This window comes from Gossypium hirsutum, chromosome A03, assembly GCF_007990345.1.
Source record: "Gossypium hirsutum isolate 1008001.06 chromosome A03, Gossypium_hirsutum_v2.1, whole genome shotgun sequence".
Lineage (NCBI taxonomy): Eukaryota > Viridiplantae > Streptophyta > Magnoliopsida > Malvales > Malvaceae > Gossypium > Gossypium hirsutum.
Genome location: NC_053426.1, coordinates 92,781,056 through 92,792,711, shown reverse-complemented (window position 1 = coordinate 92,792,711; position 11,656 = coordinate 92,781,056).

Sequence of the window (11,656 nt, the reverse complement as noted above, 5' to 3'; positions counted from 1 at the left end):
ATCAGGTCCAATTGCAAGTACTTCTTGGATTTCTAACTCAGTACTTTATAATTCAACCCAACCCGATATTTCTTTTTCTATTTCCCAAAATAAACATCTTAAATTAATTTAAATTAATTAATTTTTTAATTAAATAATTTTCTCAACCCAATGCTAATTCCGTTAAAATCATGGCTTTACCTGAGAAAATATATTTCATATTTCTACATTCAACGGATTCACTATATCAAATAATTAATTACCATTTTCGAACTTCATTTAATTCAAAAATGATAAATTCATTTCTATGTCATTTTCATTTTGGAGAAAACCACATTCATTTTCAAATGTTTCCCATTTCTCCAACTTTATCATTTCTATCCATTTTTGATCATTTGATTTAATGTACAATTCATTTTTGGTTTTAACTAGCTAGCAGAGAGACCAATTGGGCATATGTAATTAGGGCTCAAATGATTTATAATTAAGTTCCAGCTTTTCACCTATTAATTATAAACTCATTTAGTCACAAAGTCATTCCACTATAGTATAGTGACTAAGTTCTCCCTAACGGCATACCATTATGAAAGCAACTCGGTCAGTGCTCGTCCAATGATCTTGTCATAAGTGTGTTTCCCTCATAGGATATCCTTAATCTCTTTGGGATAAATCTAATCTCCCAATATGATCCTATTTTATTTCATGGTAATTATTATATCTTCCTTCAAGAAAACTCAATTACTATCAAATAGTAATCAAGTCAATCATCACAAAGACAAACGACCCATGGCCACGATTTTTTTTCATCATCCATGTAATGTCAATGAGCGAATATCAATTACCCATATCTAATGCTATGAATTCCACTTTTGTGAATAACCTTACATACTGCAAAAGTCATATACCCAACATACTAGCTTTCAGTTCCTTATCTATTTGAATTCAGGTTTTTACTTACATCAAAGTATATGAGTCATGCATACATAATCTGCTATCCACTCAAGATTAAGGTATACCAGACTGTGAATGTCACAAATGAATAAATTCATAAACAGATTCAGGATCAATTCTTCTTGGGTCTAGTCCGATATACTGTCAGTCTAGTAAGTCATGTCTATGTCTCTATCTTCTGGGTGTCATCCTCTTCGATGTCCAAGACAAGACATCTCCCCAATTGGATTTGATAGATAGCATATTAGTATTTAAATCGATTTGCTCATTTCCGATTAGACTAAGGACATGCTTAGTCTATATACTAATATAAGTTGTCTTTCCGTATTATGATCCGACCACATCATATCGCTTAGTATTTGTTAAAAATTAGACAACCAATGAGTCGATATTTTCTTCTATTTTGCTTTACATGCAAAAACCACGTGAGGACAACTATACAAATTATATAAATGTAATCCATGAATTGTTTTATTAACCAATCTATTCAAAAAAATTACAAGTGCACATAGACAAAAATACCATACATAGGACACCATATCTAACATTCATCACACCACAATTTAAATGGCGAGGCTATTTCACACTCCCTGCTAAGACAAATGAGCCTCATCATGTAACAGCTTCATTTTCAGTGGTATCAAAAACAGTGATTTAAGACCACTAATATCCAACAAGTGAGCTCGTAAATATTATTAGTTAGTGTTTATGAATTAATTTTGATTTTAGAAATATTCTTGAATTAGTGAAATTTGTGATTTAAAAGAATTATTAGGTTAATTAGTCTCGAAAACGAGGTATCAAGATCTCGATTTCATAAACTGAGCCGTAAATATTTTTATAAATATGTACAGAGTGTCAATAAGTTAGTATTAAAGTTTCGTTAGAAAATTTTAACGCTTTGATAGTTAATTAATTAAAATGACTAAACTGAAAAGGTGCAAAACTTGCTAAAGTGATTAAATAGCTCAAGTGTTAAATGAAAGAGGATTAAAAGCGCAAATTAGCCCAAAGGGTATGGCTGGGGCGACATTAACAAGAAAAAAAATATGAAATTAGGAGAAATAGGGGTAAAATTGGAAATTTCACAAAATTAAGTAAATAAAACAACAAATTAAAAGAAATCTAGACATTTCTTCATAATTCCTTAGCCAAAAATGCCATTGAAGAGTCCCCCTAACCTAGTTTTTCATATATTTTCACCATGTGAGTTCAATTCTTGCTCTTTTTTTTTGTAATTTTGTGTTTTTAAGACTTTTACAATTAGGTCTAATTGTCTATTTCATTAGTTTTTGATTCTATGGGTAATTTTGAAAGTTACCATTGATTAGTGTTGGGTGTTTATGATGAATTAACATGGAATTGAAGCTTTAATTTTATTATGTGATGATTTTATCAAGTGGTTTTAATAGAAATTGATTTTTAGGACTAAATTGTGAAAAGGTTAAGAAATTAGGGTTTGGTACTAAAATTCTGAATATCAAAGGCTGTACAGTAGCCTAAAATAATTAGAGAAATTTCTAATTGAGAAAAATTAGCTCAATTGGTGGGAAAATTGATAATGGGCTAAATTGTAAAAACTATAAAAGTTAGGGTAAATATATAATTTCAAAAATTGAAAGGTATAAATTGAGAAGTGAAATAGAATTGAATTAGATACTGATGAGTGAATAATTTTATATTATAGATCAAGAAATCGAAGACAAACGCGAAAAAGGGAAATTAACAGAATAGTCCCTAAATTACTACAACTTTTACAATCTAACCCAAGTAAGTTCATATGGTTGAACTTTCATGATTACTTTTTAATTTAGGAATGATATCATGTATTATTTCATATTTTTGTTATTGAATTATGATTATTGTAAAAATATAAAAATTAAATTGAAAGTTCAAATTAAGTGGAACACAGGACTGAGTACGATTGTTATGTGACATAAGATGAATTGATGAATAAGACTATGGTTGGACCACGGTAATATTTAAATCTAAGACCATAGTTGGGCTATGGCATTTTAGTGAAAAGACCATAACTAGGTTATGGCACCATGAACTTAAGACCGTGGTTAGACCATTGCAGTATATATATATGTGTGTGTGTGTAATACCATAGCTGGGCTATGGCATCCAAATGATAATACCATAATTAGGTTATGGCATTATGAACGTAAGACCAAGGCAAGACCATGGCAATATATGTGTAAGACCATAGTTGGACTATGGCATCAAGAAAATGATGTACTCAAATCCATAAGATGTTCTCTAATTTGACAGGGATTAGTAAGTATTATATAGAATTAGTGTGGGAGAACTTAAGTAATTATTGTTATTGAGCTCAATCAATTGAATTCATCAATCGAAGTTGTGATTGGCAGGAAATGTTTGTGAAATGCTTAGTCTAAATGAAATATTTAGTATGTTCGGTAAGATTTATATTTAAAGCCTATGAACTTATTAAGCTTCATTAAGTTTACCTGTGTTATTTAATGTTCTTTGTAGATTTTCAAGAAGTTTGGAAGATCAGATCAACACATCGAGCTACACTATCCAGATTACCCAAGTAGATTTTATTATACATTTTTAAGGTTTATATGGCATGTATAAGGTTGGATTGGAAAAGAGCTAAACTTGGAATAAGGGTGTGAATGACACATATAAATATACAAAAATGCTTGTATGCATGTGTTTAGTAGTAGGTTTTGGTAAACTAATGAATGAAGTTATTTTGATGAGTTTAGGCAATTGAGCTTTGGCATAATATATTATGTTTAATACATGTTTTGGCCTGTATTGGTTGCTTGGTTGGAATATATTAGAGTTTTTCAAAGTTGTGTACAGATGGATATAAAAAAGGGTGAGAAAAATGGTCTTAAAATGGCCTATTTTCGTCTACACGAGTAGAGACACGGGCGTGTGTCTCAACCGTGTGTGACACACGGCCATGCACATGGGCGTGTGGTTAGTCGTGTGAATCAAGTCAGAGAGTTACATGGGTAAGGACACGGGCTGGGACACGGCCGTGTGCCTTACATCAAATGCCTACACGGCCTAAGACATGGACGTGTGTCCCTTGCTCCTAAGTAAAGTTTTGTTATTTCGCGAAAAATTTCCTGAGTATCCGGTTTAGTCCCGACTCACTTCTAAAGTGTATTTTAGGCCTCTAGGGCTCATATAAAAGACAATATAAATTATATATGATTGATTCTTGATATGTTTATTAAACATTATGGAATGATTGTGTTTGATTTAAAAAAGTCTGATAATGCTCTATAACCCTATTCCGACAACGGATAAGGGTTAAGGGTGTTACACATCACCTTTGAATTTTCAATTGGAGCAATATTTTGCACCCCTAGTGAAGATTAATTACCCTCTTTCACTTTTTTAATAATTTATTATATTATTTTTAATATAAATATTATTTTAATTATTGTTTAATATAAAATAATTTCCTATATTTTATTAAGTAATATGAACATATTATAGGTATCTTGCTAAAATAATGCTTGTTGTCACAACCTAATATCATTACCTTGCCATCACCCTTATTATTATCTTTGCTTTTATGAGAGGTTGTGATAAAAGTAGCAGACCAAGATCATATTTAAGTTGTTTGGACGATGAAAGAAAAGAATTGGACTCAATTTAAGTTGTATTTGACATGTAAATAATCTAAAATGAATTAAAGTACCAGGTAAGTAAAAATGGGCAATAAGATAGCGAACAAAAATATTTTTAAAAATAAAAATGAAAGAGTTATTTTAAAACTTACCAAAAGGAATCATTGATGACATAAAATCCTAATAGAAAATCTTCAAAAATTCATTAACCTCTTATTCTTTTCTCTCTTTCCTTCTTTTTCTTTAAAAAAGTAATGAGTTTCTAGAAGTCCTATAACGATCCTATAGTCAGGGGTGTTGGAAAGTGTATTTTCGAGACTCTGTTCTTGTAAATCGAACTCATAAATATTTTGTATAGTTAATTAGATTTTGATTAAGTGAATTTGCATGAATTATAAATAGTTTAAGTGTAAAGATCAAATTGCATAAGTATTAGAAGTGGAATTATAAGAATAAAATTAATTAAAGAGACTAAAAAAGCAATTATGCCTTTGTTCTATTAAGTGGACGGCATTAATGATGATTACATATTTATATATAAGTTAACTTATTATATATTATAAGTTATATTATATAATAAATATATATATGTTTATATGTTATATTATTATTAAAATAAAGTATAATAAGACAAAAGAAAAGAAAGAAAGAGAACATGCAAATGAAAAAGAAAAGAAAAAAAAAAGAAAAAGAGAAAAGCAAAGAAGAACGAACGCACGGCCTAAGGGTCTTTGATATTCAAACTTCAATTGGTTAGTCAATTTAGTCTCTTTTCTTATAATTTTTATATTTTTGGAATCTCGGTGTTAAGTGCTACCCGACCCATGTTAAAATTTTAGCATTTAAGATTTTAAATGTTGTTATTATTGAATAATTTTAGTATTAGGGATTAAATTGATAGATTTTTAAGCTAGAAATGGAAAATGATTAAATTTTAGAATAAATTGTAAATTTTGTGTAACAAGGACTAAATTGTGAAAATTTTGAAATTTAAGGGTTTAATTGAAAATAGGGAGTTAAATTTAGTTTAAAGTGAAATTTGCATGAAAATATAGAGTTAATTATGAAGAATAAAAATTAGTCTCGCTTTAGGGACTAAATTGGAATTTAAGCAAATATTGAGTAAAATTTGAAATATTCAATGTGAAATTTAATTGTGTTGTATTGATGTATTTTAATTGCTTTAATTCCATGGCTAACATCGTACCGGAATTTTCAACTAAAAATGGGAAGGATAAAATCGACGTCGAACAGCTCGGAATTCACGGTTTGTATTTCTATAAATCTTAACCTAGTTGTTAATTATTATAATTCGATTTAATACATATGGTAAGTGGTTGAGGTGAGTATTTGGCATTTTGATAGTGAATTGAAATTATAGTTGATTGAAACGAATTGAATTGGTATATACATTATGAATGTATTGATTATTTGAATTGAAATGAATATTTGTGCAAATATAAGAATTGGATATTGGTTGTATTTCAAAAGTGAAATGAAATCCTATTAACGGTATCGGGCTGAGTTGGATATAGATGGTGTGCCTGTAACACCCCTTATCCATATCCTACACCGGGATAAGGTACGAGGCATTATCGGTCTTTGACATACACTTTAACACAAACTGTAATATCCCGAATTAGGGCCTAATCGGAATAGTGGTTTCGTGACCACAAATACAAGATAGAAATAATTATTTTATGATTATTTTGAGGCCTATGATATGATTGCATGATTGTGTGAAAATTTCGTGAAGAAATTCTATGCATAAAGTGTTTAATTTGAAGTTAGGGACTAAATTGAATAAGTTGCAAAACTTGCATTCTAGAAGTTTCTAGTATGAAATTGCTTTGAAATATTAATTAGGAGGTCTTAAATAGAATTTGACCAATTTCAAAGTTTATGGACAAATATTAGACATGAATGGAATTTTTGGAAAGTTTAGTAGTAAGGGCATTTTGGTCATTTAGGGGTAAAATGAATTAAAATACAAAATTAAAAGCCAATTTTGCTCATCTTCTTCACCATGGACGTGTATACCAAGGGAGACTCCATGTCTAGGGTTTCCAAGCTTCCAAGCTCGATTGTAAGTCCGTTCTAGCCTCGTTTTTAATGATTTTTACGTTTTTGGAGTCCCGGTAACTTGATTTAGCTTATGCTAGCAATAATTCAACCTAGGGTTCAAATTTGAGAAAACACCCATAGGTAAAATTTGTGTATTTTGGTGTTTTATGATAGAATATGAGGTTTTAAATTATGTTAGACAACTTGTGCTACTCGGTTTTAAGTGAAAACAAACAAAAGGGCTTAATCGGTAAAAATACCTAATAGTCATAAGTACATGTTAGAGTGAGAATTTGATGTTTCCATAGAAGGGAAAAATGATCAGCATGTCGTAAAACATAATAATATAGGATGAAGTTTAATTTCTGAACCTTGGGGCAAAAGTGCAAATATGCAAAAATTTAGGGGTCAAAATGAAAATTTTTAAAAATATGATTTTTGGACCCGTATGAATAGTGTGACTAATTATTAGGCTAAATGTGATATTATATATGAAGGAAATCGAGATTCGGGCTTAAATCGGGAAAATACAAGGTTATGGACTAAAATGATAAATTGTTGTTTCTGGATCGAGGTAAGTTCGTATGATAATAATAATGCAATGTTATGTTTGAATTACATTTCTTACTATTATTGCATATATTTTATGATTTAATATATTGGAAAAGTTGATAGAATGGTGTTTATGATGTGGAAATATGACATGAAAGAATGTTACATGAAATGTAAGAAAATGAAGATACATGACAAGTGATATATGAAATATGTGATATATGTTATGTAAATTCTTAAAATCTGATTTGATATTTGAGTTGTGTCTTATTATACTATGAATGGACAATTGGTACTATGGATAGTGAGATCGACACTTCGAGTAAATTCGTACATAAATAATCTATCGATTCTTTTTATGTTATTATATTTTGATATCATATGAAATGTGGCTGCCTATCAAATGGTTATTTGATGTAAATTATGCATTTAAATTGATTACAGACAATTTAGTAAAATGTTGAAAAGTGAGTAATTTCCCGATTGAACCTTCGGAATAAAAACGATACGAATGATCTATTCTGAGGTCACATGTGTAGTACTAAGTGCAGGCTACTATGCGTACCCGAAAACTGTGATCACATGTGTAGTACTAAGTGCAGGCTACTACGTGTATTAGATGGTGAGGTCACGTGTGTAGTACTAAGTGCAAGCTACTACGTGTACCAGACTGTTGGTCGTAAGTGTAATACTAAGTGCAGGCTACTATGCGTACCCGAAAACTGTGATCACATGTGTAGTACTAAGTGCAGGCTACTACGTGTACCAGACTGTTGGTCGCATGTGTAGTACTAAATGCAGGCTACTATGCGTACCAGATAGCTTCAGCTACAAGTTTGGAAATGGGAAAATGTGCAGGCAATTGTGTATCTGTTATTATTCCGATGAGTTCAACGGGAAATCGTTTAAATGAAAATACATGTGAAAGTGATTATGTGATGAACAAGTGCAAGTATATGTTTATTTGAATTTATGAGCAATATGCTCAATATTTGAGCGAACCTCGGTAAAATGGAATGGATTAAGTGAAATTGTGTAAAAGTGAACTTTAGTAGTAAAACAGTATTAGACAGCAGCAGTGCCTGACTTTGAAAATTCACCAAAAAGTTGTGTAAGTTGAATTAAATTTAAAAAAAATTATGGAAATAAAGCTTAACGAGTCTATTTTCACATGAAAGAAATAGGGGAAGCAAAATAATTCTATATTGTGTGATATTTGAATTCTTGTGAAACAGGGTCTGAATGAATTTGAGATCCCCTGTTCTGACTTTAGAAATTCACCATAAATTCTAAAAAAATTATTGAGAGTCATACCTTACATGCATGGGTTCCTTATTGAATCTAATTTTAAGGGAAACAAAAGGCATGGTCGTTTTAATTCTGTACAGGGAGAAATTTGGTTTGTAGTGCACAGGGGTCAGAGTAGTCATACCCTAAAACAGGGGAGAATTTAACTAATAAACTGTACTAAATGGCCCAACCAAAAATTCTAGAAAAAAATTACTAAGTATACATATGAGTATAGTTTCATAGAAAATTTACGGAATTTGATTTCAAGTTTTTTAACTTGAGATGTGATTTTTTTAACACCGGGACTCCAGAAAACAGCCTGTCTTGAATATATGTGTAATTGTACAATTATAGTGTTTTATCTTGAAAAGCATGGTAGTAATTGCTTATTATTTTCATATGAACTTACTAAGCGTAAAGCTTACCCATCCTCTCCATTTCTTTAGTATTGGCAGGTCAGCTCGGGGTTGGAGATCGTCGGAGGCAAAATCACACTATCAAACTATCATTTTTGGGAAAATTAATTCAAATATTAGAAATATCAAGTGAGTGGCATGTATAGGAAGTTGGTTTATGATATGTATTTTTATTATGATTTTGACCATACGTATCAATCTATATTGAGTTATCGTATAAAATCACGAGATGTGGTCCTTATTCATTATGGTTTATAAGTTTAATTAATCGTTCCATGTCCTATGTTTTGATGTAATGATATAGTTAGCTTTGTTTGTTATGCATGTGTTCGAAAAGTTTTGAATTAAATGAAATTTTATGGCCCGATTTTCGTCTATGTGTATTGTTAAGTCTGGTAATGTCTCGTACTCTGTTCTGGCCTTGGATATGGGTAAGGGGTGTTACACAAACCAAGCCATACAAATTTCATGCAATCTTAAAAACAATCAAACATAAACACAATGTCCCTTCTACGGCCCACATGGCCTTTAATATGCTTCAAGGGTGGTTCAGGACTAAATTGAGTGCTTCTAAAAATTTTACAACACCTAGGAAAAATTTTCCAAGTTGGGAGAGTCACACGCCCGTGTGGGTAGGTCGTGTGGATTTCACACGCCCGTGTGGCTAGGACACGCTCCTGTCCTCAACCCGTGTAGCCCTCTGTTTATGACGTTAGCATAAATTAAAGGTCACACGGCCAAGTCATGCAAGGCCGTGTTGCAAATTCAATTTTCGCATTTAAGTGCAGACTTCACACGGTCTGGGCACACGCCCATGTCCTGAGGCCGTGTCTCTGCCTATGTGTTTACTACCATGCATACTGACTTACAAAACTAGGGTGCAAGGGACACACGGCCAGACAACACGCCCATAGGGTTGACCACGTGTCACACACAGCCTAGACACATGCACGTGTGTCTACCCATGTGGACAACTTTGAGGCTATTTTCCAAGCTCTTTTGTTACCCTCACTAACACATGCACACTCTCATATGCCAATGGTGAGTATCATGGCATATATAGGTTACTTAAACATCCATAATTTAACTCATGAGTGACATCAATCATCCATCAAGCATGGATTCCATATTCTATCATTCATTGTCAACAACCAACTCATCACACACCTCAAAGGTATCAACACATCTCATGCATGCATCAATATCTAGGATTACAACCCAATAATCAATATAAGCCATACTTCATGGCCATATACAAAATGAATTAGTATACCAATATAGGTCATCACTTTGGCCAACCAATATGACACGTATAAAAAAATAATAAGTCCCCTATAATGCCATACTTAAATGTATTAAACCAAATATACCCCAAAAGATTTTCTGATAGTGTGACTAGAGCTCTGACGTCTACGATCCTCGAGCTAGCTTGGTGATGCTTTGAAAAAGGGAAAAGAGAGAGGGGGTAAGCATAAAGCTTAGTAAGTTGTATGTAACTAATAAACAACATAGCTCATACAATTTCATGAGTTAAACATGCTACTAATTACCACCACATTATCAATTTACACACAATGGACTAGGGGTGTGCAAAATTTGAGTAAAACCAAAAAAACTCAATTAACCGACCGAATTCGGTTAATCGGTTGGTTAAACGAATTAATTCGGTGGAGGTCAGTTAATAATTTTTTTAGTTTTCGGTTAACGGTTAATTCGGTTCGAAACTGATCGGTTAACCGAATTTTTTCAATTTAACCAAAAAAATAATAAATAAAATTATAATATATAAATAGCCCACTATTCACTCAAACCCAATCCAACATAAACCCAAATACTCAATCTAATATATATTAACCCAAGTACCCAACCCAATCATAAAAATTACAAATAATTTAATAAATAAAAATAAAAATAAAAAACATATAACTTTATACAAATAATTCGGTTAATTCGGTTAATTTGGGTAATTCGAGTAATTCGGTTAATTTGATTAATTCGATTAATTTTATACTTATTTTAACCAAAAATAAAAAAATATATAATTTTCGGTTAGCTGGCCGAATTAACCGAAAAAATTTCGGTTCAGTTAATTTTTTTAAAAAAATTTCAGTTCGGTTAACGGTTAAAAATTTTAAAAGGTTGATTAATTCGGTTAATGTTATTTCAGATCGGTTAACCGACTGAACACTCCTACAATGGACATAATAAGAGTTGACAATAAATGTCATTGAACTTCACAACTTATCTTACTCTTTCTTACTCATGCTAAATTCTCCATCAAGAATCAAATTTCATACTCATGAGGTTTACGTACATACCTGTACTACTCATAGCTTATTCATATTTCTCCATCTCTTAACCTTGATCTTGATTGGCCTGTTGAACCACTTGGAATACGGAAGGACGTTCAGAATTATCATACACCAAATAGGGTGCCAAAGCTATGTCCCAGACATGGTCTTATGTGGGACCACACATCGATTCCATATCCCAAATATAGTCTTATACGAAGTCTCGAATCAGTGCCGACGCCATGCCCCAGACATGGTCTTATATGGGACTTCATATCGATTTCATGTCCCAAACATGGTCTTATACGAAATCATTTATCGGTGCCAAAGCCATATCCCTGATATGATCTTACACGGGATCGCGTATCGATGCCGGCGCCATGTCCCAGACATGGTCTTACACGGGATCTCGTTAATCATGGTGTCATGACATCCAAATCCTAAATATTCCTCAGGGTCACCCGAGATTTCCGAGATACAAAGCTATCATCAA